At 42.8% G+C, this 24,818-nt stretch overlaps 1 long non-coding RNA gene across 1 annotated transcript; it reads right to left on the bottom strand.

Moving 5' to 3' along the window:
* Positions 1–145: 145 nt before the first annotated feature.
* On the bottom strand, positions 146–23,523 carry LOC111843389 (uncharacterized). The gene is made up of 5 exons (XR_002838146.2): positions 23,315–23,523; positions 22,471–22,536; positions 16,875–16,958; positions 15,138–15,267; positions 146–1,288 (listed from the first exon to the last, which is right to left on the bottom strand). It is a non-coding gene; the product is annotated as an uncharacterized lncRNA (long non-coding RNA).
* Positions 23,524–24,818: the final 1,295 nt, after the last annotated feature.

The following is a 24,818-nucleotide window of genomic DNA, read 5'->3' as shown; positions in this document are numbered from 1 at the left end:
ATGTATACCTTAACATCCTGACATCCCTTAACAGCTGTAATATACATCAATAACAAACATTATATAATAACAAACATTATAATTGTATAATCATGTAATGTTTCTTATTAATGTATATTAAAGCTATTAAGGAATGTTAGGATGTTAAGGTGTTATGAAGGTGCACTGAATGTTCTATGAATGCATAATAAATGTATTATGAAGGTGCACTCAATGTAAAGTGTTACCAAATATTATTATAATAAAATAAAGGGCTCCCAGGATTTGTAACCAATAGATTGTGGCATTACAAGATCACATCCCACAGCAGAGAGAGACACTAAGACCAGCATGTCAATGTTAGTTTGGATCTAAACTGCAGCTCAACGGGACAGCGATGAGCCAACGATTTTTAGCCCACTTAAAATACCCCCCCACACATACTGTTGTACCTCTTATCCCTCCTCTGGGGCATCTGTCAGTACATTTGGGGGCGTGATGTGATTCCCGTTGAGCTGACAGCTTGGCCAGGGGAGAGAGGGAGTAAGCGAGCCAGAGAAAGAAAGAAAGAAAGAGACAGAAGATGAGAGCAAGATGGAGAAATGGGACAACAAGAGCGAGAGTGGGAGGAATGGAAGTATTAGCAGCGATAATAGCGCAGAAGAGAAAAATCCACTGTGACTCCGGCCACCATCTTCATGGGCCTCCAATGGGGTCAAGGGTATCAGCTGACTTCAAGTAAAACCATCTGACTGCTGGTTTTTCAAACCAATCAAGGTTAAGTGGGAACAATTAACACAACTTTACAAGGAACCAGAAGGTCAGCCTCCAGCAGGAGTGGGCAGCGAATGCTTGGTTATTCAACTAAAAGCATCTGTTTCCAATTGTATACCAATGAGCTGAGTTTTCGTTATTGTACCTCTTTTGCATGTAATTATAGAGAAGTCTGTAAAAGAGCTCTCCTGCACCTGGGTCTCCAGCTAGACTCGTTTTCGTCTGTTTTCAGAAGATCATCCAGGCGGACAGCTTACAAGGCAATCTTCTGTGACCATTCTGTTATGCTCCGTTGTAATCGATGTCAGGTTCCATGTAGCAGCTCATTTTCCCCAAGTCAAGGGAAATGGGAATTCTTTCCACATGCTGTAGTTCTTTCCACTCGACTGCTGCCAGCCAATCAGCTCCGTCCCCTTCCCTGACCAACACCAGGCAGCCGTCTCAGTGTGACCCAGGCAGTTTCGTCTGGAGAGTCTTTCTTGACGTTATCCCAGGTAGCATATATATCCGCCACCTCTTCATGGGGGATGTTGCCCTTGGAAGGTGGGGGGGGGGGGGGGGGGGAGTGCTGTTGGTGATGAAAAGCCATAAATTTCAAGGCTCAAGGAAGAGCATAACGAAAGTACCATGTGACGCCTTCATACTCAAGTGAGTTTAATTAAGTGACATGCTACTGTTTTTTTTATCGCTCGCTTTCATTCAATGTAAATGAACACAGGCACCTCATTCACCCTTAACTTCAGCTGAAAGTTATGGTTCATTAAAAAGCCATAAACCTTCAGTTAAAAATTTATATTCGAACAGCTAGTGATAAGAATACAGAACCCCCTACTCAGACGTAGTTTTGCCCAACACACCCATGACAAGTTCATCACCAGTGATGCTGCATGAGATCCATCAGGTGCTGTGTAACCCATTAAAATCTGTTTCTTTTCTATTTACTCCTATGGATGAGCAACATCTCACCTGTCACCGTGGGTCATGTTTTCCAAAGAGAAAAAAAATGGCATCAAAGGTTCGATGATGCAAATCCTGTCCCTGGCTGTCTCACTGGGGGAGTGAACGAAACTGTAACCGTCTCCCTTTCCTCCCGTCCGCCACGGCTGCCCTAACCACCATCCCGAAGTGATTGACAGGCCGTGCAACAGACGAACGCAAATTCGAGAGTCAGGCCCCCATCGACAAGGGATGGTTGCTCAGGCAAAATTTACAAAGGCGAACCCCCTACCTTGGTGGTCGAAATTTATGAAGGAACCAACCCTCCCCCCTTCCCCACTTGCCAAACTTACTGATCACTAACAATTTACTAAGAGGGAAAACCCCCCGCCCCCCCACCGGCCCCCCCTCAAACAGCTCGAGAGCCCATCCCTACCACCCAGATGGACAGCACTTGATTTATCTAGACCACCCCCCCCGCCCGACCCTCCACACATTGCCTAACATGAACTTCGGGGGGGACTGTCAGCTCATCGCATTAGGCCTAAATCTTAGTGGTATGGAAGATGCTGGGAATGAGTTATTTTTCTTATTGTTATTGTGCTTTATTACTAGGGCAGCAGCAGCAGCAGGAGCCTCCAAACCCTGATAAATCAAAGACACAACAGATTCACTTTAAGCCCATAAGCGATGCTACAAGCTAAGAGATTCTCCAGAGACCGAGCCAAATGCCATTAGACCAACTCCCAAAACGTAGGTGACATAGCAGTATTTTCCCTCAAAAACATCAGATTACACGTATGTATGTATATATGCACACACATTGCCTGTAGAGCTGCTTCGAGGGCAGGGGAGATTCTAGGCTTTTTTAAGGTGGGGGGGTATAAACAGAGCCATAATTCAGACAGAAGGACCTGCCTTAATAGCCAATGATATGTTTTGAATTAGTGAGTGACAGGGAATTTCAGGACCAATCAGCTGGGGGCAGTGCCCTTGTGGTCCCACCCCTGTATACACTCATGTTCAAGGGTACATAGGTTGACTGTTCAGAGAAAACCACTGCACACCACTGTTGTACTGAGCTGTTTTGCACATGTGATCTTCTTTTTTAGTTTAATTCCCTTTTCATCTTTCTCCTCTGACCTCTCTTGTTAAGAATGTGTGATTGGCCACAGAACTGCCTCATATTAGATATCTTTGTTTATTGCACCATTCTCTGTGAACCCTAGACACTGTCATGCGTGAAAATCCCAGGAGGCTGGCTGTTTGTGAGACGCTGGAACTGCCACATATGGCGCAACAATTGCACCACATTCAAAATCACTTATTTGAGGCTCCTTAGCCATTCTGATGCTTGGTCAAACAGTAAGTGAACCTGCTGACCCTATCGGTGCGCTGTGTGTATTCAGCTGCAGCCACGCGATTGGCTGTTCAGAGGAGCAGCCTGTTTGCATTCAAAAGTATGTGTATGTAATAATACTGGCCACTGAGCATAAAATCACTATAAAACCGTGTCTTTTCTGTTTGAACACAAAGAGTTTGATGGATTCTTTTTCAGCACCCAGTCAGTTACATGTTTATTTCCTGCAGCCTGTTTAGATGTAGGTGTTACCTTCTCCAATTTTAATAGCGCTAAGCTGCTCACATATTGTCACGCAGCAGATGAAATGAATCACCCCACCAGTGAGTTCATTTCTGATCCATAGCGAGGCTGACAGTCCTGCTGGTGATTCTCCAGCCTCGGCGCGGCCCAGACGGCGTCTGCAAGCTCGCGGGCTGGACGCGAGCGAACTTAATCTAGAGCTGACAATTAATCTGCCGGGTCCGGAAAGTCTGCCGTTTCCGCAGAGACGCTCTGGCATCAAGAGTGGTGACAGCTGTAAGACTCCTGTCTCATTACTTGGGATCACACATCAGCAGACACGGGCCCATCCGCGGCACGTCCCGGAAACACGCCGCCGCTCAAACGTCGCAGAGAGAGACGGAGAGAGGGAGAGCGCTTTTAATTGAGACATTGATAAACTGCAGGCAGTTGCAGCAGAAAAAGCGTCGATGCAGTTTTTTGCAGTCGGTTATATGACCGGTCATGACAATAGCGTGACAGTCGGTAAGAAAGCCATTGATATGGACTACGGTCGACCGAAAGGTACGTCATCTAGTGTGAGCTTCAGGTACCTGTCTCCACGTATCCAGTTTTAGGGTTTCTGCACCTTGTCTTTCCAGTTCTAGTCATCAATCCATCCATCCATTTTCTACTACATTTTATCCAGTGCAGGGCCAAAACAATCCTATTACTAGGCACACAGACTAAGCAAGGTGCCCCTGAAGCAGGGTGCCAGGCCTGAACCCAATAAATCCATCCATCCATCCGTCCATCCATTGTCCAATCATTTATCCTGGTCAGGGACATGAGGGGGCTATACAAGTGCATATACTGAGGCGAGACCAAAAGGACGCTGGCCCCAGCTGAAAGCTGACTGGTCACCGCATTGCCCCCTCCTCTGTCACCCACGGATACAAAACATATCATTGGCTAATGATAAATTGGCCTCTTTGTATGACCCACCACCTAAAAAAATCCTAGAGTTGCCCCTAATAAGACTGTTTGATTTACTCCGCATTAAAGGGACACATGCAAATTATATTTCAACACAAGATATACAGCTATTGAGTACATTCCTGTTTTAGTTCGTAAAATTGGCCCTTTGCTTTCTTGCATGTGCAAGAATCTGTCACAGTTTGTTGTTGTACAATGAGCTGCGATTTCTACTGCCTAAGAACCCTGGAAGCACTGTGTAGGTGAGTGAGTTTTGGGGCTCTGTTGCGTTACTGCACCCTGTTGTTTCCCCATAGACACAGCAGAGCACAGGCGACTACCTTACTGCTGTAGCTAATCTGTCTATATAACCCGTTACCCGTTATATAACTCACAGTGGCCCCCGATCTGGTGTCTTCGGGACCCCAAAGGGACGTCCAGTAGTGGTACAAGACCAACCCTGACTGACCTGGATGAACTCAAGATTATAACAGGGGAAGCACTCTGGAACATTCTTCTATACAAACAGTGTGCATCATAGTGAATAAGTGGGACAAAAAGAGATTGAGATAAGAACTGAAATAGATGCTTGAGAGAAGAGGCAAGCGGTCGCTCTATGGTTGTGTGTTTTGATTCGGAGTGTTCTCAAATCCAGTTTCTGCGAGACCCAGGAAGAGGCGAATAGGGATTAGTGACTGGATGATGACTATTCTGCGGGTGGGTTCACTGCCCCCCTCCCCCCCCCCGCACACAAGAGCCATGGTACATCTGTTTCCCACTCACTGGCTTAATTCGGCCTCCGAAGAAAATCTTTCGATGGTCCTTAAGCGATTTCAGATATCAGTATTTCAATTAAAAAAAAAAAAAACATCTCTTTCTTTGCCACAAGCTACTGAGCCATGATACTGGTAACTGAGGTAGGAATCAATGGAAAATTAATTACTGCCAGAAGCATATGCCTCAATGAGAACTAGGAAGACAGTTTGACAATAGATTAAAAAAAAAAGTCTGACACACGGATTTAGCTCTGCAGACGTTCTGAAAGAGAGAGAACATTCTTCTGTTCTTTCGGGAAGACCCAGTGGATATCATTACTGGTACAGTCTAGGTTTTCCCTAGTTTCACACATCACCAAAGGTTCTTTCAACATTCGCTCAGCTGTGATAACCCCTCCCACAGATATTCATTACCCAATCAAAAACGGCAATAGTGACTAGCAAGAACGGCAACACTGACTGGCAAAATCCCAACCAATGTTGATGAGTACAACATTATCATATTGTACTTTTCATTCAGTACAAATTAACCCACAATGATTTTGACTGAAAAAAAAACTATATCCGAAATGCATACATGTGTTTTCATCTGCTAATTCAATATGATCAGAGACTGAAAGACATTTCTCCAGTGATCCGCTGCAGGCTTAAAAAGGAATCTCATTTTTCATTGGATAACAGCCACAACCTTCATACACATCGAGATGGACTACAGAAGTAACCTTGGTACATTTTTTCTGTCATTGAAGAGAAGAAATAACTCAATAATTAATTTTATTTTGGGCACTGGAATCAATGTTAGGAAAACACACACTATATGGACAAAAGTATTGGGACACACCTGTTAATTATTGATTTCATTCAGACTCATTGCCACAGGTATAAAATCAAGCACCTAGACATGCAGTCAGGTTCACAAACATATTTGAAAGAATGGGTCCTTCAGAAGAACTTTGTGATTTCATGTGTGGTACTCTTACAGGATGCCACCTTTGCAATAAGTGAGTTTGTGAAATTTCTTCCCTGTTAGATATTCCATGGTCTGCTGTAAGTTGTATTATTGCAAACATTTAGGAACAGCAGAAACTGAGCCATGAAATGGCAGATCACTTAAGTAACACAGCAGGATTGGCAAATGCTGACGTGCATAGAGTGTAGAAGTTCCCAACACTCTATAGACTCAGTAACTGCAGAGTTGCAAACTTCCTCTGGCATCAACCCCAGCACAAAAACTCTGTGCCAGGAGATTCATGGAATGGACTTCCATGGCCGAGCAGCTGCCTGCAAGCCTCATACCACCAAGTGCAATGCCAAGCGTCAGATGACGCACACTGCCACTGGACTATGGACCAGTGGAAACATGTTCTGTGGAGTGATGAATCACGCTTCTCTGTCCAGAAGTCTGACGGATGAGTCCGGGTTTGACGGATGCCAGGAGAACGTTACCTGCCTGACTGCGTTGTGCCAACTGTAAAGTTTGGTGGAGGGGGGATTATGGTATGGGGTTGTTTTTCAGAGGTTGGGTTAGGCCCCTTAGGTCCAGTGAAGGGAACTCTCAATGCTTCAGCATACCAAAACATTTTGCTTCCAACTTTGTGGAAATAGTTTGGGGAAGGTTATTTTCTGTTCCAGCATGACTGTGCCTCAGTGCAAGGTCCATAAAGACATGGTTGAGTGAGTTTGGTGTGGAACAACTTGACTGGTTCACACAGAACCCTGACCTCAACCCCATCAAACACCTTTGGGATGAACTAGAACAGAAAATGTGAGCCAAGTCTTGATGACCAGTGCTTGACCTCATAAACGTTCTACTGGATGATTGGGCAAAAATTCCCACAGACACTCCAGAATCTTGTGTAAAGCCTTCCCAGGAGAATGGCAGCTGTTATAGCTACAGTATAAGGGGGGGGGGGCAACTCCATATTGGTGCCTATGGATTTAGAATGGGATGTCATAAAAGTTCCTGTAAGTGTAATGGCCAGGTGTCCCAATACTTTTGTCTATATAGTGTGTACTTAAAAAATAATATAAAATAATACAATACACAAATAATGTATTATGTACATTGCTTATGTATGCCAAAGGTAATAGTACAGCTTACTATGCATTACTTTAACTACGTATTTTATATACTATCATCTGTTTTAATGGAGTGTGGATGAAGTAACGTTAATGTTATGTTCAATTTTTTCGGAAAATCCCATGTAATCTGACATAATCAGCACCTTTAAAATGCTGAAGTTCATTCTAAAAATGGATTAGTGGTATAAGTCCAAAGGGCTGATGTAGATGTAAATGACAATATACTTGCAATTTTGAATAGAAATTGCCAAAAGTGGTGCTTTCATTTCAACGGCAACAAGGAATGTGACATTCACAGTTAATGAAAAGATACTCAAAATACCCCTTTATTAAACCATATAATAAAATCAGAATTGGATTAACCTAATCCTCCAAAAGATTGAATGGAACACAGAAAAGTTCTAATGTCTCTTTAATACCAGGGAACATGGTAATGCATAACTAGGTTATAAAAAAAAAAAACAGATGAGGCTTTAAGCGAAAAGCTGAAGTGAGCAGTGGGGTCTGGCAGAGCAGAATAAAACAAAGAGCCCCAGGAAACTAAAGTTCTCCCACAAAAATCACATAATCTTCATCTTGGACATCTGGCATTGTGGTAGACCAAAAGATTAGCTGTGTTTGAATGCAGGCGTGTCCAGAATAGTTAATCGAGGTGTTTAGCAGATCCCGACCCCGTCCAATATAAGTGGCTGGAAGATGGATGGTTTTTAGCAGACAATGGTATTCAAACACTTGAGTACCACCTGGGTTTTAACCAGAAAGCCTTCTGTTCACATACCCGGTTCCCTCAGCATTACAATTGTGTGAATTATTACTTCAATTATCTCCATCTTGGACTGAGAATGGGGTGCTAATGTAGAGGGGAAGTCCGGGGGTGTCCAAGGGTTTCACATCTGCACCCCTGCGGCACACCGCCAAAGCCCAGCTACCACCCTTAGAGAGAATGAAGACCACGACGCTCGGCTCAGCACAGCTTCTCTTCCAGAAATGTCGGGTCGCCGGGAGACTGCGAGACGTCCAGCCCGGAGCACTATGGCCTAGAGGGTGCCACAGCCTGCCCCTTTAGACACTCAGTTTGAGAAGAGCAAAGGACACCAAATAGGTACCTTGCTCATGAGTACAGGGGGAAACTTGGCGTTCCTCAACCTGGCTGTCGGTTTGGGCTTTTTGATAACAGGCATTAAAAGTGTGACGGGGGCCACCTGGGGTTATTCTAAATACAGTCCTTACCATGGCAATTCTTCTAAAGCTGCAGCCTTTACGGGACACTCTGAAAGGCCATATACGTCTGACTCGGGGAAATGCTGTAATCAATGCCACTGTTATCCGTAATAGCAAGGTTAGGGATAGAAGCTTCCGGCAGCATTCGAAGAGAGAGAAGATTCGCCGACGTGCCAATTCCCCCTCGGTTCCCCCCACCGAAATCCCCCATCGTTTTTCAAGACAGAAATCTCGCCAGGGAGTTGGGGGTTGACACAGCAGGACGCCGGTTTCCCACGCCAGGCCCACACGTGTGCAGCCGTGCTCGTGAGTGTGGCGGCGTGCTGGAGGATGATCCATTGCAGAGAACCACGTACTCGTGAGAAGCTCTCTGAAGGACAGGACAAAGTCACTCTTCGATCAATTCTGACTTCATAGCTCTCACACCATAAATAAGCGCCAGTCAAGATACCACAAGCATCAAACTCCTACTTTTACAACTTCATTAGGTTAATTCAATTACTTTGTTGTAATTGCTTAGTTCAAATGGAAGGACTGAATTACTGTGTACAACCCTGGGAGATTTTGGTTCTCTTATGTCCCAAAATGGAGGACTTCTTCATGTTGTCCTAATCATGGCACCACAACACGCTAATTCAACGAAAGCCATTAACTGGAGCTCCTCTCGAAGGCCTTGTATCTCACAAAGGCCTCGGATCTCTTAATTACTGTGGAAGTTTTCGGCGCTTACAAAGCCTTATCGTTAGCCTTTATTCTCCCTCCAATTTGCAATGTTCTCACTTTTCCGAGCGGCCGTAGACAGAATGACGTAAGCTGCTGAGGAACTCCTTCTCAGTAAAGGTAATTATCCCTGAGCCAAAGAGATAATGAGTCTCCGGCAACTGTGTGCGTATGTCAAGCACCGGGGCAGAGTCGCATTCCTATGCCGTATCTGGGAGGCTGGCCTTTGTCTTTGCGTGGGGGGTGGACGGCGTGGGGCGGCAGTATCCCAGAGCGCTAATGCGCTATTCCGTTTTGGGGGGAGCTTCTGCTCACAGCACCACTGGGGACAAAGGACATGCGTACACCCATAGAACTCAAAATGGGGCCCTGCGCTCTCTCTCTCTCTTCCCCATTTTTCCAGTCATTCCCTTCACGGTTTAGAAATTCAGCCGGCCTAATTATTGCCTCTGGGAACATAAACGTGGCTTCGGATTGAAACGTGGGCTTGTAATGAACACAGGGGTAGGATGGGCAAGGCGGAGTTACACAGCAATCAGATTATTAGAAGTAGCTTTGGGAAGAATTACGTGCCGGCAATAAAACACAGTTAACCAAATGGACACAGTGACTTAAGGCATAAAGATTTTATAAGCTCCATAGCATACCCTACAGTATATATAAATAAAATATGGCTGACGCGACTGCTGAGCCAAGGTGATCATTATAACCCCCTGCTTTTGGACTTGGACGGCAGTCTTCCCTGTTATGTCATCATCTGGAGGACAGGAAGGCGTATAATTTTACAGTCTATCCATCTATCTTCTATACCCATTTATCCGGTACGGGGTCGTGGGAGGTCTGGAGCCGATTCAAGGAATGATAGGTAGGGAACACCCTGGAATGGATGCCAGCTCATTGCAGGGCACAAGAAGAGAGCTAGAACCAGCGAACCACAGGCGGGAATCGACCCCATGACCCCGAGGGTGGGAAGCTACAGTGCTACCTGGTGAGCTAGCTACCCTGCTATGTCCAAAAAAAGTTTGTCATCACTCAAAGCTTTACGTTACTCCTCTCTTTCACTCCATCTCTGGAAAAAATGGAGATATCCTTCATCATGACTAAGGGCAATGTAGTAACAGGAGCTGTTTCACACATCACTTCTATACCCACATGCGACACACACATTTTCACAGGTAGGTGTTTATCTTTCCTCGACATGCCAACACGCCAATGAGTGAGGGGGATATGAAGCACCCCTCAGGGCAAAGAGCTGAGGGGTTCACCTCCGCATCTCGGAGGGATCACAAGACAGCTGGGGCGCTGGCGAAGGATTAAACTCAGCCGTGTGATTCCTGAAGTGCCACCCCCATCCCTAGCCTCTGGGCTAATTAAATTACTAATTAAGCCTTTGGATGCTTAAGTCAGCTTTGCAGGTGGTGAGACAGAACCAATAACCTGAACGGCCCACACAGGAATGGAAGAGAAGGACACCTTGGGTTCTGTGGTTATGTACATGTGCGATACCAATTAAAAATAATCCTATAGAGTGCCTTAAGGTAGTTTGTCTCCAACATCCCCCTTTATTAATCCAATATCCTCTTTTATTTATCCAGCCATCTATCTTCTAGCTGCTTCTCCTGAACAGGTCCTTTTTTATGCATTATTATAATTCTATATTGTTGGCTTCACATCTCCTAGGTTGTGGGTTTGATTTCCACACGAGTTCCTCATGTTTCTGCGTGGCTTTCCAGGTGCTCCAGCTTCCTGACACAGTCAAAAACACAACTTCTTTTCTCTAAATTGCCCTTCTGCTGTGATGTGTATCAGTGTGTGCCCTGTGATGGTCGGGCAATCTCTCCGAGGGTGTCCTCCTGCCCCAAGCCTCCTCCTGGGATATTATAGGCAGTGGTGGCTTAATGGTTAGGGAAGCGCACTTGTAATTAAAAGATTGCAGGTTCGAATCCCCGACCAGCAAGGCACCACTGAGGTACCCTGAGCAAGGTGCCACCCCCAAGTACTGCTCCCCGGGTGCCAAGTTAGTGTCACAACATCACATATGGGTTAAATGCAGAGGACTCATTTTGTTGTTGCACACTGTGTGCTGTGGTGTGTCAACAATGACCACTGATTTCTAAACAAGACCCAGACTCTCTGCCATAATGCACTGGATAAATATTTTCGCGACAATGGATATATTACTACATTAATGCATTATGAACAATCTCTGTTCAAAAGAATACTTACAAATGTTACATTTATGGATGCGTTACTGAACACATATTCAAGTGCATTGCGCAGGAACACAACAAATGACTTTATCCTGAGGCTGTGTGGCTTCACACTTGAGGGCTTTGCTTAACCGCATCAACGGAAGGATTTGTGTCGAAAGGGCTGGTAAACACAATAAAGGATTCAGAATCACACTTCGCTTACTTCGTCACCCCGGGATAAACGAGTTCTGTTTTAAACCGATTCTTTAGTACCATCAGTGCCAGCTCAGAAAATCCTTGGGCAACAAAAGAAAGAAAGAAAAAAGTCCTTATAATGGAAAACGGTTTTAATGTGCTGATACTCTTTCAGTGCTGCTGCTGAAGACATTTACTCAGCTACATCAGTTCGACACGGCGAGGGGATTGAGGAAACCTTGAAGGTCTGACTGCAGAACAGGCTGGCGTTTACTTATCTGTCAAAAATCAGTTGTAATTGCGTAAGGTTGCCCCTGGACAAATTAACCACCTTTCTCATTCTCTCCCCTGACCCCCCTCCCTCCGAAGATGTAGTGCCTTGCTTGGCTCACTTTCAGAGCAGAGAGCAAGAGGCCAGCGATCTGCTTGTAATTACGATCTGTCCCTGAATATGTACCAAGGTGTTGGTCTAGGATCAGCTTACTCACGCCAAATCCTGACCATATCTATCAAGGGGGACCCAAGTGGGGGGGGGGAAAAAAGACAAAATAGATCTTACAGTCATGACTAAGAGTGACCCACCTGCTCAGGATCCCCCCGCAAATGGCACGGCCCACAGCCACAACTCGTCTGTATTACCTGCACGGCTCTCATAATCAAAACTCCCAGAATCCCCGGCAGGTCACACAGGAGCACATTATGGGGATGCCACCTTCATCCTACCTGCAGCGTCACCTCCTCATAGCAACAGCAATGATCCCCTCAACACTAAGGAGAAATCGCTGACCGCTAGAGCACTGTCATCTGGCGGGCGACGCTGGCCCCTCGTCAAACTGTGACTTTAATCTCGCTTGTGCGGGAGCCGGGGCGTAGAGGCGTGGGCAAGACAATACCTGAGATGAGACGTACGGAGGTTCATCTCATTCTGACCGTGTGACTTTACCAAGTGAGACTCACAGCGATGGTTTTCTGAGCTACTCAGCTGCCCAATTTAGTTTCTTGAGCCAAACATTCTGTTTGGAATGTTTGCTTCTGACCTCAGTTTCCGGAACATCCGTGGGTGAAAATATCAGTGACCATCTGCTGCTTTATAATAACCAGATTACGTTTACTGATAATACACAGATGATTACTGTCTAATTAGCAAGACTGTGAATTAGCACATTTGCAAATTTTCTAATCAGTGATTTTTACCCACTCTTCCAATACCTAAAATAAGATCTAGACACCTCTACCAGCCTTCAGTAATATGTTTTTAGACAGTCAGCCACCTGCACCCATCATTATTTCTTCCCTGTCTACATGTAAACTTCATAGCTCACTGTAATGAATTTTGTTTTCGAGTCTCTTAGGTTAGAGTTCAGTTGTTTTCAGGTTTACTTCTCAAGCAATGCATAAATTTAAGTTAAGGCAAGATGGGGTAATTCTAGTCCCTCGTGTAATTTTACAGTAGCTTCTGATTACCCATTTAATTTTCAGCTCTATTTCATAAACCATATCTACCCCAGCTATATAATTTGCTTTATTCTCTTCATAGATGGCAGCAGAAGTGTGGCATTGACTTATTTCCTAGCGAGTGCTGCACACATTCTTGTAAAACTAGGAAAACAGTGAAAAGGGGGCTAGAATTACCCCCCATCATACCCTACATACTTTCATATTGTGGCCACAAATCTCTGTATGATCAATGATTCCTGTTCTGACCCGATTTTTAGAGAATATATAATGATAAGCATATTCCACCTTAGCAGGAGATGGTACAAATTTAATCAGAAGCAATTTCAATCAGTTCCATCATTTTCTGCAAATCATACTCTTTGTAATAGCATCCCAATTCATTTTGGCAATAGTGAAGTGAGCGACGACCGCGACGTCACAGAAGCTGCTAATTTTTCAGGTTTTATGATTCACACCTGCCCTCAGCATCTCAGCTGGGCGGCCTGTCGCAGATGCCCACGAAGTCGTCCTCCAACTTCACCCATACAGCATCAGCTTTGCTGGCCACATCCTCTTGCATAAATTCCCTGACCTAAACTGTGTATATTATATATAATGTCCCATGTCTAGTTTACTCACAATTATTCATACAACAGTCAACACCATAGCGTCAATATTGTCAATGTTATTTCTAAAGCTTCTGGCATTTAGATATTAGTGCATTTTTCATATGTAGCACTGTGTCCCAGCCTGATCTGTCTGAGCCTTCCTTCTCATCAGGATATTACATCTTTCACGTACGCTAGATCCCCTTCCATGCTGGTCTTAGTTCTGTACATCTTAAAGCTACATTTTGAACCAGTCAGTAAACGGTATGCGGTGAATCCAGTGAGCTGATTTGTTCTAACCAACAATTTCAAATCAGGGTCTTTAAAAGAAGACGTCCATGAACCTTCAGTGGTCGTTGACCTTGACTGGCCCTTGTCATCTACTGCCTATTTCTGCTCCATCCTATATTTGCACCAACAGGCATTAGTTTGTCTGTTTCATCAATGATTGGCACCTGCATTTCCACCCCCAATTTACCGCGGGTTTAACTCATGTCAGAGAGGCCAATTCCGCCAGCACTGACAGCCGGGCTGTTTTCGACCCAGGGACGCTCCATCTCCTCCACGCGCAGCCTCTTCTTGCCTTTATTTTTACACCAGCTTTTTCTTTGTTTTGCATTCGCTTCTTCAAGTTCCGTAACTCTGTGAAGTTCACCTAAGGGTCTCTGCCGGAAATAAAGCGTTTGATCTCCAGCACCTGGAAAGAGCTGCAGCGCGCTGCAAGCACAGGTGGTTTTGAACTTCGAAGGAGTGGAAATGAGCAGATCCAAAGCATATGTCACACCCCCGCTTTAAACATTCTCACCTCTCTGCACCGACATTGCTAATTGGCTTCAGTGCATGGCTCCTTGTCATGACCATCGAGTTTCATTGATCAGTGAAAACATAATGCTTTTTAAAGCCAGAGATGTAAATTACATTTTAAAATTTAGATGGAGTATCTCTGACAGGTTTTATATACATACATACATACATACATACATACAAAAACAACACAGTAAACAGCATTTGTTCCAGCTGCTCTGACTTCACAGCTTCCCGCAATTCATCCCAGTCTTTCAAATGGCAGATTGCAACTGACCAAACGTAACCGAGAAGCTAAAATATCACACAAAGTAAGAGACACAGATGCTGCTCTATCGTAATCAGAGAGAAGATGTGTCTATGTCCTTAGTGACATTGTGTCCAGTTATGGAACAGAATTATTTTTAGTCTACGTTTTAGCCAGCAAAGAGTTGAATGACGTAGGCCACCTAGCGGATAACAATGTAAATTTACCAAAATGTTTCCATTTTTGTAGCTCAATAAAGATTTTACCAAAAAAAATAGAACTTAAAATTTATTATAGGTGCTACCGAGTTGATGTTGATTCCTGGTGACAATATAGATGCATTCCTCCAGAATGCCCTGTCTGCTGTCTATGTCTGCAGGCTCTACTGAGGAGCTGGGTGCCAGGAGATAACAAATACTACAACAACCGGAAGCAACAGCAGTTAATGAGCTCTAGTAGCTATAAACAGTCAGCTTGCTCAGGATTGTTTGGGTGTCCATCCAGCACCATGCCTTGATCCCTGATTATAGTATAGTGTATCTGGTGTGAATAGATAAGCTAGTGGACTCGTTTGGCCTGTTTGTTTGGCTTGTATCTCTAAAAACCCCAACCAGGTCAATCCATTCTTACCTCACTTTGTAGCTGGTCACTTCCCTCTCTGTCATTAGTAAGGTACACCTGCCGATTTCTTTGTATCCAACATGGATGTGGTATCAGGTCTGATATGGTCAAGAATCCGCTAGTCTGTTTTCTTCACAGTCTATGGTGTTGTTCAGAAAACATCATTTGCTATATTACCAGAGGTGGAAAAAGTACTCACTGTACATACTTAAAGTAAAAGTACAGATGCCACACCAAAATGTTACTCAAGTAAAAGTTATCCAGTACTTAAGTTAAAAAAAAAAATACCTGGTTAAAAATACTTACCAGTAAAAGTACTATACATTCAAATTTATTGATCTTACAAAAATCAGCTTATCCTTTTAAACGTACTTAAGACAGATTAGAAAATAGCATCGCAAGTTACAGTGCATCAGAATAAGCAAAACTGAGTCATAAGAGCACAAGTGGAAATTTTCCTTTTATTAAGAAAAAGGGGTGAAACTTGCTGAGCTTACAAGTGCAAATTAGCGGAATGACTTTTCAAATTCTATTTAAAACAAAAAAATTGATCTGTAGACCAGATTTAACAATGAATTATTAACATTTTGCAGGTCAGTACTTTGAGACCTCTTATAAAATCCTCGTCCTCTACTATGGAAAATGGCTGATCAGCCAAAGTCACCATTATCATTTTTTCAGTAGTATAAGTTTAAATACTGGGTGGCAATTTCGGTATTCGTACCTGATGTATTGTGCACCTCTACATATTGTTTGTTCCATATTCATAAAGACAGTATGTAATGCAAAATAATAATAATAATGATAAACAAATTTATTGCACAAGAATCATGAGAGAAAATTGCGATCTCGTGATTTTGTAAATGCAATGGAAAGCCTTATATAAATATTTTTTTAACCCCCACGAAGCGGAAGGGTCAACTGTATTTGTACTTCGTTATTTTACACTTCCGGATATTTACACTGCCATACAAAAACAAAACACTGTAAATGCATATTTTGTCAAAACTGAGTTATGATCGAAATCAGGTCCCTTAGGCTGATTTATCTCATGACAAAATATCTTAGATCAACAAGCCTACGCTACATTTTAATAAGTAGGCCGACACTATCATGTTCCTGCCTACTACACATATGGTTGGACAGTCTAAAAAACCTGCCTTTTGCCTTAACCCCTTTTCTGCTTCAGTGCCAGTGTAGTTACTATTTTTTGCCTTTGTAGGGCAGCACTGTATGCAAATAATTAGCTCACTTACATAATTAGGGGTTACTTAGGTATCGATTAGCCAAACAAGATAAGGTATTAGTCACTCAAAACATACAGGGGTGTATTGGACAACTGTTGCAGTGATTTTAGGAGAGGTTTTGAAAAGGATAAGCTGACACACTTTGACAGATATATCCTATTTTTACACCAACATGAAGACCATTTATACTTAATTTTCTGTGACTGTGTGTATACAGTATATGTTTACGTATTTGTATTTGTGTATACACGAGAGAGAGAGAGAGATAGAGAGAGAGAGACAGAGAGAGAGAGAAACGGACAGACAGACAAACAGAGAAGTGGTGCATGGAGGAACTGTAACCTATAAGCAGATGAGAGACCCATGACCCACTCGGCTGTTGTCTGATGTCTGCAACGTCACCGGGATACTGCTGTGTCGGCTGTCAGCCTGGCCCAGATATGGAGGTACAAAGGATTGCATCTGGCATCCATGAGACCATTTGTCCCCAGCATCTTACCTCTGATCCACTGTGTTGTTTTCAGGGGCGTCATCCTCAAACAGATGGCTTCAGCATCTCCCCAGAGACTCCTCCTGCCTCGGTCTCCTCAGCAGGAAGACAGACATAAGCAATATGCCTTTAGTTTAAAATTAGCCACATTCAGGTTACTACAACGCTACATATGGCTAAAGCAATGAGTCCAGATACATAACAAGCAGGGCTTTAACGGTACACATATTCGCCATGTGCCATTCGGCAAATCATTTTCGTATCAATACACACAATGAAACAAATTCATACATTTATTATTGACATGGGCAGAACTTAAATTCACAAGTAGAGGTTCAGCACAAAAAACATTATGCTGCTTATGGCTGAGTTGGTTATGAGTAGTACTAGTTACAGTCAGTTATAATTGGCGGATAGGGAACATTTTAGTTTCCCAATAAATTACATTAACACTGGGGAGAGAGTAGTTGATACGACCAAGATTGTCTGTCGGCTCTGCTATAACGAACTTGGATATGTTGCTGGAAACACATCCAATGTGTTAACTCATTTGAGACATCTTCTGAGAGTGTGTATGACCGCAGCAAGACAGAAACAGCCTCCGCAAGTTAGTCTCCCCGTGGTGCTTTTGCCAGGAAATTGAGACCGGTCTGAGAAATCACTGCAGGCTAAAGGGGTGTTTACCACCACAGATACGCGACCATACTCGGTGGTAGAGAACACGCAATTTTGTTCATTATGATTATTTTGTTAATGTTAAATTTTGGTATAAAAGAAAATTTTACATATTTTTGCAATGTGCATATCATAAATCTTAGGTTTTCATATTAGACACCTCGAACAGAAGCATTGCCTTTGGTTTACAACTATTCCTAATTCTGTTTATGTTTGCAGTTTTAATAATAAATAATTTCAAAGCAAATTGTGTTTTTCCTGCTGTACCAAAATTGCACTGAACCCAAGTCCGAACTGTGAACTTTGTGTACCGTTACACCGTTAATATCAAATGTTAGTACATGATTTTGTATCGGTTGGTAAGGAATTGCAGGCTGCTATTCTCTGCTGGGTGAGTTTAAGGTCCTCTGACCCCTTGTAGAAACACAACCATACTGTTTGAGCTTCAGAAAAGGTGGAGACAGCAGGAGGTCCACAGGCCGACTTGGTTCCTTAACACTGGAATCAAAGGATTTGAGTTGTATTACAGGAGATACGTCTCTTTGTTGTCCACAGCAGGCAGGTGAAAGATGCACTGAAATATAAGACTGAGGTGGATCTGGGGATGCATACTGGGAAATAAAATGATGCAGACTGCAGTGTGTGGTGTAACCTGGGTGCACATGGGCATTTTAGCCTCACGCACACGTCACCGTCATAGTTACATCGCTGCACAGTCTCTGGACCCAGACGGTCTATTCCCCTCAAACTGGAAGGCTCGATGAACTTCATGGAATTTTCCATGAAGTCCCAGAGCGGAGTCAGGTTGGTAAGCATGTGTCAGCCTGTCAAGGCCCATTATAAACAGTAGGATTGATGGCTTTCCTGAGCTCCCATACGGCTGCTGCAAAAGTAACTGACAGCATGAGAAGTAATTAATCAGTGTGGGCAGACGTCACGCTGCCTGCATTTCCATGTTCTTAAGGAGAAGAGTGAGAAATGGAATGGATTTCCTACCACAGAGATTAGAATTTAAAGAAGTTGGGTAAAAACTCATAGGCATTATGCAGAAATAAGCTTTTTCATTTATTTTTTTTTAACGCTGGATTTAACCTTAAAATGTGTGGCTTTGCATTGTGGTCAAACACATCAGTAATGCTCCTAATATTCTCTATCTCAGTAGTGATTAGCAGGAGCAATCGGACTTCCACAAGCATGCAACGCTAATTGTTTTGGACTCTACGTTAAACCTCATGGCGATTTAGGGAATTGAGCGGTTTTTATATTCTGACCTGCCAAATCTCCCTCGAAGTCCATTTCTGTAAAGCCTGCTTCCGTAGCTAAGAGCAGCCAAAATGCATCAAGCGTGACACTGACACGCTCATTAGGCACAGTAAAATCTGTGGAGACGCCCCCCAATGATTCCCATTGTAGTGTAGTAAACTAACCATAACAGCAAATCATCAAAACTCAAAAACCGATGAAAATTCATAATAGTCTTATTTTAAGCAGATGAAGATTTTGAAGGGTTTATTTTATGTGGGGGGAAAACTGCAGTTTTTTCAGCCTCTGCTATCTGGGTTCCACAAGCTACATAGCTGAACATGTCCATACACGGACTAGCGCACACAGATAGCGTTGCTTGGTCACAGTTTTATGGGAAAGACATGACTTATCGCAGCTGCTCCCGGACTCACTTGCTGGCCTTGGGGGGGGGGGGGGGGGGGGGGGTTAAGGGTGGGGGCAGGACTGTAACAACAACTCCTGCACCCACTGACAAAATATCACCTTGGGCTAGGTACATTTTTACATCCCCCCGAAGGGAAGGTGGATAAAGAAAGCAGGCCTTTTGGCAAGTAGCCTGTACCTAACCCTGTACTCAGAAACCACGACTGTTACACACTACAGCATTTACTAACCACTGAAACTTGACTTTGACTCTGGAATACAGGTATTCCCCATTCTGCAACAGTTTTGAGCATTCCCAGACTCAAAAGAACAACCAACCAAATCATACTAAATAGCACATAAAATCTAAAATAACATCAGTGTAGTTTCACTTAGCAAAATCAATACTGTCATGTGTCGCTTAACAGGGATACGATAAGAGAAATGCGTTGTTAGGCTACTTCACCATTGTGAGAACAAAGAGTGCACTTAAACAAACCTGCACAGTACACCCTAGTACACACCTAGAATGCATACTATAGCAGCTATAGTATAGCCTAAATAACGATAAAAAGTACAGAATAGTAAATACATAAGCCAGTGACATAGATCTTTATCATTGTCTAGTATTATATACTGTACGTAATTGCATGTGCTATACTCTTATACAACTAGCAGTGCAGTAGGTTTGTTTACCACAAACATGCATTGTGCTATGATGTTACGAGGGCTACATCATTAGGCAATAGGAATTTTCATCACTGATGTGACGTAATTTGCTACCCTCTTATGTCAACCACCGCAAATAGAGGGGGTAAAATGGAAACCATAACGATGGCGATTTTACTTGCATTTCTGTTGTACTTTAATTCATGTTGCATTGTCGTTTTTATTTAGTGTCATGTAAAAAAATGAGTTTTAAAATTTTATTTTAACGAAATTTCGTTTTTTTTCCAGTCCAAGTTTTACATTTAGTCTTACTTTTTCGTTAAATACCCCTGTTTCCTCCTGAATCATCGTGCCTCCTTGGGTGATAGGGATCCAGAGGGACTTAAAGATAACAGTGTAGATTCTCAATATGTGAAACAAACACAGTCCGAAGCATGGTGCTGATAATCATTTCATTAAGTTTGTTCCAATGAAAGGGGCTGTAATCAGTCATCCAACACGAAAGTTTCCCAATCGCCCTAGTATTAGCGTTCCACCAAGTCACGGGTGACGTAAGGACGGGCAAACAGCTAAAACCACAAATGGCTGTGGCTGACAGAACCGCACACTATCAGTCAATCAGCCTTCGAGGACACAGTGTAACTCAGGGAAGATGAAAGTGCCACGAACACAGCTCACAACCAGCTCTGAGCAAGTTGTACTGCCCCGCCTAAGGAGTGGAACAAGGTAAATAAAAAGTAACATCACCGATAATGCAAGCCAAGCTTGAATCGGGTATAATGTAGGGGTTTACTCCATGTGTTAGGTATATAGTATTAACTTGCACCTAAAATGATCGAATCGTCACTTTATTTTTCTGTTCTTCTTGTGTTTATTACATTAAATGCACAATTTATTCCAAACAAATACAACTTTAAACGTCCTTGGGGACAATACAAAGGCTTTTCAGTGCGCAGCAGTAAATTTACTGACCTTTCACTGACATCTTGTGGCAGAATCGTGTCAGTACACCCAATCGTGTCTTTGAATTTGTTTCAATAAAGGTTTGCCTGGTTTGTTTATTTTCAGGGTCAGTCAATCCTATAGGCGGCTACTTAGGACGTCAACTTCTGAGGGTGCGCCGACTTGCCAACCAGTTTCAATTCGCCTTGGATGGGGGCGCCGGCCGTGACGCTCCCCTAGGGCGCCATATCGGCTAGGCCCGATACTGCATACTATACACTGACTCACCCACCTACCGCAATTATCAACTCAATAATGACGTGTCCGTTTTACAAGGGAGCGCCCTCTTGCTATGTATAAATTTGGCTCTGGTTTCTCATCAATTTTGCTTTCTCATTCCTGACTCCCATTAAATATTATCAACTCGATAGCCTCCAAGCATTTGGGTTTTAAGCTACTTCAATAAAATGGATATAGATTTAATTACATTTTTTTGCTGACTTTAAATTCCAATTTCGGGGGGCTTTTTCAATTTTATTGCCTGCTACTGGCAATTGGGAAGGCGATTGGGGTACTGGGAGCAGTTGAGTCTGGCGCAGAATGGAAAACAACTAATCTTCAGCTTCTTTGAATTCACCCAGTAGAGGTGCAGGTGAACTACAGGGGATCCCCAGACAGCAAAAGGTAACTGTGCCAGATATTGGATAGAATTTGGTGCAGATCTGCCAAACGGGTCTGCGCCGGGGTCTTTCCAATGGCCCAATACCGGCACGGATTTGGATTGGGGATCAGGAACAGACCTTGACCAGTACTGGCCGATACAGTTATTAATGCTATGATATTTGGTGTGGATCTGGCTCAGATCCGTGACTCAAACTTTACATCTGGGGCTCATCTGGCCCTGGTCTGTGATTGGTGATTAATTTTTTCAGCTACACCTGGGCCAAACATGGCCCAAATAAATCCCCACACATTTCTCATTTTTCTTACATTTCTGAATCTCAATCTCATCCAGAGAACACATAACATTTTTTATTTGTCATTACAAAAACTCCAGTCATATGAAAAATTAAAAAAATATATTAAAAAAACATTGTGACAAGCTTGAGTGGAATAAATTGTTTAATTCAATATCAATTGTATTTATTAAAAAATAATGCATCATGCAATAATTAAAAAAAGAAAATTAACGAATTTACGTTTGTGCGGAGACCAAGTGTCAAATAGCAAGACATTGAAAATAACAGTCAACTTACATGATAGTTTGGATGATTAAAGGAAAACAGGTGATCAGCAAAAGTTGGAGCCAGTGGAACCGGGTACAGGTCTGAACATAAAGTACATTTATTTTACTAATCTCTAAATATACATTGATCTGTGTTTGTGTGTGTGTGGTGGTATCTTACTTAGTCTGTCACTGAAGAGTAGGAAGTAGCACGTCTGAAAGTAAACTGGGAATACAGTTTTCAGACTATGCGATAGAGGAGGAAAGGAATTCACCATTTGTGCTGGATGATATTGGTGATGCCTATAGAGTGTCATTTCTAAATCTTAATGCGTTATTCGACAGGGCATCAGGTGGAAATAAAGCTCAAGCAACAAGTTTCAAAATCAGGGTACAGGTGCATTCTGTGTCTCAAAATGTAACTATGTATGTAATATAGTTGGTTACCTGCAAGAGATGATGGGCGGCTTGACCTCAACTTGACTAGCATAAGCAGAGGGAATAGAACAAAACCTATGGAGCACAGTTCAAAGAAATAGGAGACATTTAACTACTAAAAGGGGGAAAAATACACTTAATGTTTCACCTCATAGATAAAATACACTTCAAATCTAAATAAACATATTTGTTTAAAGACTATCAAAATTAAATCTGAAAAAGATTTTATGCTAACACTAGCAATAAACGTTATGCAAACATTCAACTAAACGAAGTTTGCTGATTTATCCAAAAACCGTGTAAACAGGGTCTCATCAACTGGGTCTGCTAAGTTTAAGCAACTTTATGTAACGTTGCATGCTAACCCGTGGCCTGTACTACGTACGAAGCGGGGTTACTGGCTTATCGGGGTAACTTGTTGGATTTAAGGTAGTCTGGGCAAAATGTAAGTGGGCGAATATGAAGTCCATTTAAACTGTGGTACCTTAAATCTGACAAGTTACCCCGATAAGCCAGTAACCCCGCTTCGTAGTACAGGCCACAGATGAATGAACTGGAAGACACAAACAGGCTGGAAATGAGCTTAGATAATATTTACTGCCAAGTTTGTGACACTGAACCCAAAATTAGAATTTTACGAAGACGTACAAAAATATTGGCCGCATCTCATTGCACATAACATCCACGCGAACGGAGATATTCACCAATTTTGATAACAGGCTTTCACCACAATCGCCAATTCTTACTTTAAGACTACTTTCGCATTAGTTATGTTTTTTAATCGCACGGATGGAACTATCAGCTATATGTCAATCTGATGTCAAATCTTAATATAGTTTTATAATGCACTTACCAAGAACCACAAGCAGGTCTTCACTGGTTGTTGTGTGACTCTTCATTTAACTCTTACTGAGGCACGTACACGCGCATCTGCGAGATTTAAAAAAGCGCGGGTCCGGTCTGCGCTGCTGCTCCGGATCAGATACGGACCTTTCTGACGGACTGTCAGTCAGAGCTTGTGGACAAATATGCTGCAAAGCTGGCGCAGAGGTGCATAGTGAGTGTGACTGCTACGCGAATCTGGTGATTCGAAAACGGATCCAGCACAGAGATAAATGCTGTCTGGGGACTGATTCATTTCCTCCCGAGTGACGTTACCACAAATACGGTAAACCTAATTACAAAATCCGTATGTGATTATAAATGACACAAGAGCTGGAATTATAGTTGCCTACACTTATCAATAAAGCAGCAGATCACGAAAACGGACGGGGGAAAAAACGACGAAGACAAATTTGCTGCTATGGTTGCTTTGATGCAGAGAATGATCGCTAAAACATGTTGACAAATAAGTGCCGCTAGATGGAAACACTATCCCGCCTATAAATGCCTTATAATTTCAGGCTTTATGTTAGAATCTCGCATCTGCTTTTTGCATGTTCTTCTCCCACAGACCATAAACGTGTTTTTAGGTTATTTCGTGTCTCTAAATTCCCTACAGAACGTATGTACCATGTGATGGACCAGTGTCCCATCCAACGCATACACTACTTCTAGGTATCCAGGAAAAGGTGTTGGAAGGTGCATTGAACTCATTGTAATTAAGCACCTTAGAGACGTTAAACGCGCTGTGGTTATGGTGTGACAATTTCAGTTTCAAGAAATCCAATGCTATAAATCAGGGTTATTCAAATCACGGTACTCGAGGTCTGAGCACTGCTGGTTTTCCAGCCTTCCTTTACCTGTCAGTCAGGTGTGAAGCCTCTGACCAATCAGAATCAGTAATTTTTAAACTACCTGGGAGAACTGAAAACGAGGCCAGGATTTGGAATTGAGGTCCAGATTTGAAGAACCCTGCTATAAATAGTTTATCAGCTAATCAGTTTTCTTTCTACAAGGTAAACACAAAGGTAATGAATTAGTAATACGCCATTTGAAATAAGTCATGTATAATTAAAAAATATGAAATGTCTTGTGAATATCCAGCAAAAGAAGGGCAGCACAGTGGCCCAGTGCACAGCACTGCTGAGGGTTCGAAAGCTGTATATACTGTATTACAATGTGGGAACCAAATGTCATAATGTAATAAAAATCTAAAAATCTAATGTTTTTTTTTTTTTACCTTGTGGGGACCAATTTTATTTTTAAAAATCTGTGACAAGGTGTGTATGTGTGTGTGTGCAGGCACACGTGTGTGTATGTGTAGGTCATGTGATGGCCTGGCATCCCATTCAGTGCACCTTCTTATGGGATTGACTCCGGCCCCCACCACCATGACCATAAGAGAGATTCATGAAGCATAATAATCATTTATAATGCTTATTAAAAGGTTACTCTAAAACCTCATTTTCCTTTTG

This window comes from Paramormyrops kingsleyae, chromosome 3 (assembly GCF_048594095.1).
Source record: "Paramormyrops kingsleyae isolate MSU_618 chromosome 3, PKINGS_0.4, whole genome shotgun sequence".
Taxonomy (NCBI): domain Eukaryota; kingdom Metazoa; phylum Chordata; class Actinopteri; order Osteoglossiformes; family Mormyridae; genus Paramormyrops; species Paramormyrops kingsleyae.
The sequence above is the reverse complement of the archived record's forward strand: the minus strand, read 5'-3'. Positions and strand labels throughout refer to the sequence as shown.